The following is a 6,000-nucleotide window of genomic DNA, read 5'->3' as shown; positions in this document are numbered from 1 at the left end:
GTTCACCTTTCTTATAAGTGTTGTTTCGAGGCGCGTATTGTGGTTTTGCCCGCAGCATTCTGGGTGTTCTTGAAGAGATCATCTTCAATATATTTTGATTCCCACGTCATAGATTCTCTTAAAGGAATCCAGACCGAGGTACCGAACTACCTGTTTGTAAGCTGGGTCCAAGTTGTCAATGAACTTTTGGACTAGCTCTGGTTCAGGAGGCCTCTGTATTATCTGAGCGGCTTGCGCTCTCCATCGGCTGATGTAAGTTGTGAACCCCTCGTTCTTTTTCTGCGAGAGGACTTCTAGCTCGCGCATGGTTACTTGAAAGTCCATGTTCGACGAGTACTGTTTCAAGAAAATGTTAGTAAAGTCCTCCCAAGTGGGGAAAGTCTTAGGGTCCAGTTCATAGAACCACTGGAGTGCAGTTGATTTCAAGGACAAAGGGAAGGCTGGAAGATACATGGATCTATCCACGCCTTTAAGTTTCATCGCGCCCACAAAGCTCAATAAGTGATTCCTGTGATTATCTATCACCTTGAACTTTGGCAAGTCGGATGAATCGAACTGGTCTGGTAAGTTTCCAGCAAGAGGTTTAGGGTCGACCGAGGTGAATTTACTTCCAATGGTCTGTTGGAGGACCATTTTCGATCTCGATCTTCCTCGCATTATCCTTCTCATTTTGGGCCTGAGTAGCCGTTAGTTTTTGATTTTCCATGCGGAGCTGTTCCATAGCAGTGGCCATTAGCTGGACATGTGCGGCCAAATCTTCGAGCGACATGTTGCTATTTGGTGCAGAGGAGAACTGGGTTCAGAAGACAGGAGATCCTGGAAAAGGGGAACGACGGGTGGAGACATGAGTTACTATTTCTGCAATCGGACTGGCAATTGGGGTGGAAGACTCAAGACGTGCTAATCTCTGATCTTCAGTTCGGCGCCAAGTAGCGGAACCAACCCTATGTTATAAGACCACTATTTAGGATGATGGATTGGTTTACTATTGGATACAAATTCGACACTGACTCGGAATGGTTCAATTTCTTGGGTAAGGGTAGTTTTTTTTACAAAGACTTAACTCAGGTGAACACCGAAATATTAGATAGATTATTTTTAGCTTGAAGGGGGTCATGCCGTTCATAAGTATCATTGGTGAGCCAATAATTACTTTACAAATAGTTTATTTAGTCTAAGCCAGAGTACAAAAATTGTCGAGATTGAAGCCAGCTGCGCCGGAAAATTCCAGCGCTCAAATTTTGAGCGTTGGAATTTTTATGCGCTGGCCTGTTGTGTGCTGGAAAATTCCAGCGCCTACAGGTATTTGTGTCGTTTTTCTCTTTTAGTCAGTTTTGTTCCGTGGCTTGAATTTTACCAAAATATGCCGTTGGTTAGAGCGCTTGTGCACTCAAACGTTCAGCATTCCGACGCAAATCACAAGTAATTTGCGCGTAAACTAAGATCTGTTCAGCCCTAGAAAATTCCAGCGCTTGGATCAAGAGCGCTATTTATTTCTAGCGCTTGGAATTTGTGCGCCAGATCTGTTCTGGTGCCAGCTGGATTAGTTATATCTTTGCGTGATTGTGTGGGAAGCAAACTGCGTTGCTGGAATAAAACACCGCTCAGGGTTTGTGCGCTGGAAAATAGTGACTTGGATTGCCAACGCTAGAATTTTCTAGCCCTGGTGTTTTACTTCACTTTTCCAGTCTTATCGGTTTTTACCCGAATCTCACTCACGGTTTCTAACCTTAGGAGTACGAGTTGGAATGCAACTCTTAGCCTTTATCCAATGATAAATTGTAATGCGACTTAAACACTAGGTTGCTATTCTGAGCAGCGTTCGGGCATAACACTTCCAATAAATAGTAGTTTCTAAAAATGGAAATATGGTTTACGGGATCATCAGTTAGTTATGGATTGTTCGTGGCATATTCTGGAAAGCTTAGTCAAGCGGTGTTTGGTTTCATCATCGAACACACCGTGTCGGACCTAGGGACAAATGTAGGCGTCTACACTGAATAATTTCCACAATTTTTCAGATGTCAGAAAATGTTGAGATTCAAGAGACCATTCTCCTACTTAGGAAGCAAGTTAGCACATTGTCAGATATATGTTCTGTCTGTCCAGAAGAACAAAGTCGGTCTGATATGCTCAATTATAATCCTATAAATCAGATGAGAAAAACAAGGGAGGGAGGGGTTCACCTCTTGATGAAACTACACCTACTAGTGTGATAAGTTTGAATTAGATCTTTGCTCAGGATGATTCAAAAGATTGCAAAAATGCTACAAATTCGAACTTATAGGTAATTATGCTGATTATTCTTTTTTGTTTTCTTGATGTGTAAGCTCATCTTACTGATTTTTCTCAATTGCTATTCACTATAAGTATCAAAGAGAACTACTTTTCCTATCCAAAAAATAAAGAAGAGAGGTTCTAATTATTTTTTTTGTGAAAATGACCTCTTAGATTTGTTGTTTTACCTTTTAGGCTTCCAAAATAGAGAATCTAAAGCAAGAGAATGAAATGTTAGCTACAAAAAAGGTTGGACGGGAAATTCACAACCAAAAGTTGGCAAGAGAGGCTTCGTATGCAAAAGAATTGTCTGCAGCTGCAACAGTTGAGCTTCAACATCTGATTGGAGAAGTAACTAGGCTGTCATATCAGAATGCTAAGTTGATTGGAGAGCTGAGTTCAACAAAAGAGGCCCATTACGAATCTGATTATGCTGACATTGATGCAAGCTCAAGGAAATTATAATATGAGAAGTTGGTTGAGTAGTTGCAGAATGAACTTAATGTTAGATACCAGAGAGAAGCCATGCAAGAAGCTACTTTATCTGAGAAGGAACAAGTACAACATGAGCCGGATAAACAACTGAATGAGGAATAGAGGCATGGAGAGATTTTAGAGAATGACATGGAATATATGTGGGCTCTCATAGAAACCATGAAGAAAACTAGCATAGAGATTGATGACGCCATATCTCATAGGATTGGTACATCTAACTATAATCATTTGAGGTTTAAGTTGGAATTTCTTCAGGGTAGCTAATTATCAACAGAAAGTCAAGTTTCTAGAAATTTGGACAATATAAGCTCACCTGGCGCCAACTACTTGAAAGAAAAGGAAAGGTCCTGTGGAAAATATTATATTTTTTATAGGTTACACAAATGAGAAAATATTTTTGCTCATTTTTTAAATCTTAAAGTTAGGATTTGTTAATATTCAAAACTTTTGCTCATTGTGTCTTAATGAGCAAATGCACTGAATTGATTTTGATCAGTAAGATCCTAACATCAGGAGAGGGCCCTAACCTTGATGTATGTGTACGTTTATTTTTATTTTTCATTTTTATGGTACATAGTAGTGTTGTTGAATTTTGTGTTTATTCTTTGCAAGATTATTAGCTTTGTATTAACTTAAAAGTTCTGTTTGCAAGAAACTTTTGAGACATTTGACTTCGTACAGTTTATGCTATTCAATGTGCTTTGCTTCCCCCCTACCACCCCACATGATGAAAGTAAACATAAATTGTGATTTATTTTAGAGAAATGTTCTCAACTGTTTGTTTTGAATTGTGTTATGGATCTTCAAACCGGTAGCTCATCTTTTATGTTTTTGTTTGCATTATTGAAGTAGAAAATGGCAAATAATAGAAAAAATAATCTAAAAGAAGGTCAACCACATGCATTAGCACCATATGAGAAAGTAAGGTTCATGACCATAGAAAAGAATGCTGCAAAAGGAAGTCCATGTTGCATATGTTGCTACAGAAACTACTGAAATGCAAAGAAAGTCAAAGGAACTTGAATTAAAGGCCATAAAAATACAAGAGATACGAAGGGAATTTGAATGTCTAACAAGAGAATATTACTCTTGATGTGATAGCTTCGTCACTTGCACAACTACGCCAAAAAGGCCCTAGCTTGACCCCGGAAATGATTGCAAAATGTATGGTGTCAACTGCTACAAATGGTGCATAACATATAGGTTTCATGCCTACTGGTATGTTTTCTGATCCATACTATTACAGTATTTGTTCTTTTGGAGTTGTAACAATTACATGGGACTTGGTCGTAAGAGCTAAACAAATAAATAGAGCTAAATAGTGGGATTATAAATAGTAAAAAGTCAAAGTGTTTGTAACAACTATAAGAGAGTAGAGTCTTTAAAATAATTGTTGATCGTTACACAAAATAAAATCCTATGTTAACAAACTTGGTTTTAACTCCCTCTTACATGGCTTCATAATGTTATATTACTATCCTGCAAATTTAGACATCTATGTGCAGGCTCATCCTTGAAACATGTTCTATTTTTTTGGTATAAGAGCTTGACTAAAACTGCTAGTTCCATCAATTAGCAACTAAATACCCATACATAGTGTTCCATCTAACTGTTTCAGCATAAAGGTGCCTGGCCTTTTTTCGGAATGGATGATGTATGGTCCTTCCCAAGTGGCTGAGAGTTTGCCATGGATCCGTCCTTTCTGAACCGAGGCGGCGTTTCTGAGTACTAGATCACCGACTTTTAGGGGTCTGGCGTTGACTCTTCGGTTGTAATGCTTGTTGACCCTCTGCAAATAGGCTGCGTTGAGTGTCCTTGCATCGTTCCGAGCTTCGTCCAGTAGATCGAGAGCTTCGGATAGAAGTTGGTTGTTGCTTTCTCCTTGGAGCCCATCATACCTGTTGTATGCCTGGATCCTCAGGCTTTCTGTTCCGATTTCCACAGGGATTACAGTTTCGGATCCGTATACAAGGTGGAACGGTGTTTGCCCGGTAGCTTCTTTCTCAGTGGTCCGAAGGGACCATAGCGTTCCGGGTAGCTCTTCTAACCATTTGTTTTTGTCATCCTTGACTCTTTTCTTGAGTGCATTGAGGATGAGTTTGTTAGCAGCTTCGGCTTGTCCGTTGCTTTGTGGGTGACAGACTGCCGAGTAAGCTAGGTGTATGCCGAACTGTTTGCACCACTTTTGCAACGGGGTGTTGTCGAACTGTTTCCCGTGGTCGAAGACCATCAGTCTTGGTATGCCGAACCTTGTGATGATGTTCTGCCATATGAACTTGCGGACCTGAGGTTCGGTGATGGAGGAGACAGCTTCGGCTTCGATCCATTTGCTAAAATAGTCGACTCCTACAATCAACCACTTCTTCTGGTTCGTCGCTGAGGGGAAGGGACCGATGATGTCTAACCCCCACTGTGCGAATGGTAAGGGATACAGTGTTGATTGTAGGGTTTGAGCTGGTTGATGGATGGCTGGTGCAAACTTTTGGCATTTCTCGCATTTCCTTGCCATCTGCTTTGCCTCGGAAACCATAGTGGGCCACCAGTACCCAGCCCGAAGGGCTTTATGTGCCAATGTCCTACCTCCGACGTGATTTCCGCATATCCCGAGGTGGATTTCCCTTAGGATGTAGTCAGCGTCTGTTGGACCCACACATTTTAGCAGCGGAGCAGAGAATGATTTCCTCATGAGTTCTCCTTCGGCGCTGATGATGAACCATTTGTTGAATCTTTTCAGTTTTCTCGCTTGCAGCTTATCTTCGGGAAGTTCTCCCCTTTCTTTGTATGCAACTACTGCGTCCATCCAGCTGGGTTCGGTACGTAAGCTGTATACTGTGGTGGGTAGCAAGTCAATGCTTCTCTCTTGGTGAACTTCCACGTGGACCGACCTGTTTAGGTCGATGAGTGTTGAGCTTGCGAGTTTTGACAGTGCGTCTGCTTGCGTGTTTTGTCCTCGGGGGATGAGGATGACTTCAAAGGATCTTAACTTTGACGTTAAGGATTTAATTTTTGCTAAATAGGCTGTCATGCTGGGCCATTTGGCCTCATACTCCCCTCGGATCTGGTTGGCTACAAGCTGGGAATCAGTTTTGAGGCGAACATGCTCGGCCTCCAGGGATAAGCAAAGCTCTATTCCTGCGATTGCGGCCTCATATTCGGCCTCGTTGTTAGTTGCTTTGAAGCCGAACTTCAATGCATACTCTATGCTTTTCCCCGTCGGGGGGATTAATA

Source organism: Spinacia oleracea, chromosome 1 (assembly GCF_020520425.1).
Source record: "Spinacia oleracea cultivar Varoflay chromosome 1, BTI_SOV_V1, whole genome shotgun sequence".
NCBI classification, from domain to species: domain Eukaryota; kingdom Viridiplantae; phylum Streptophyta; class Magnoliopsida; order Caryophyllales; family Amaranthaceae; genus Spinacia; species Spinacia oleracea.
Note: the sequence above shows the minus strand (reverse complement) of the source record.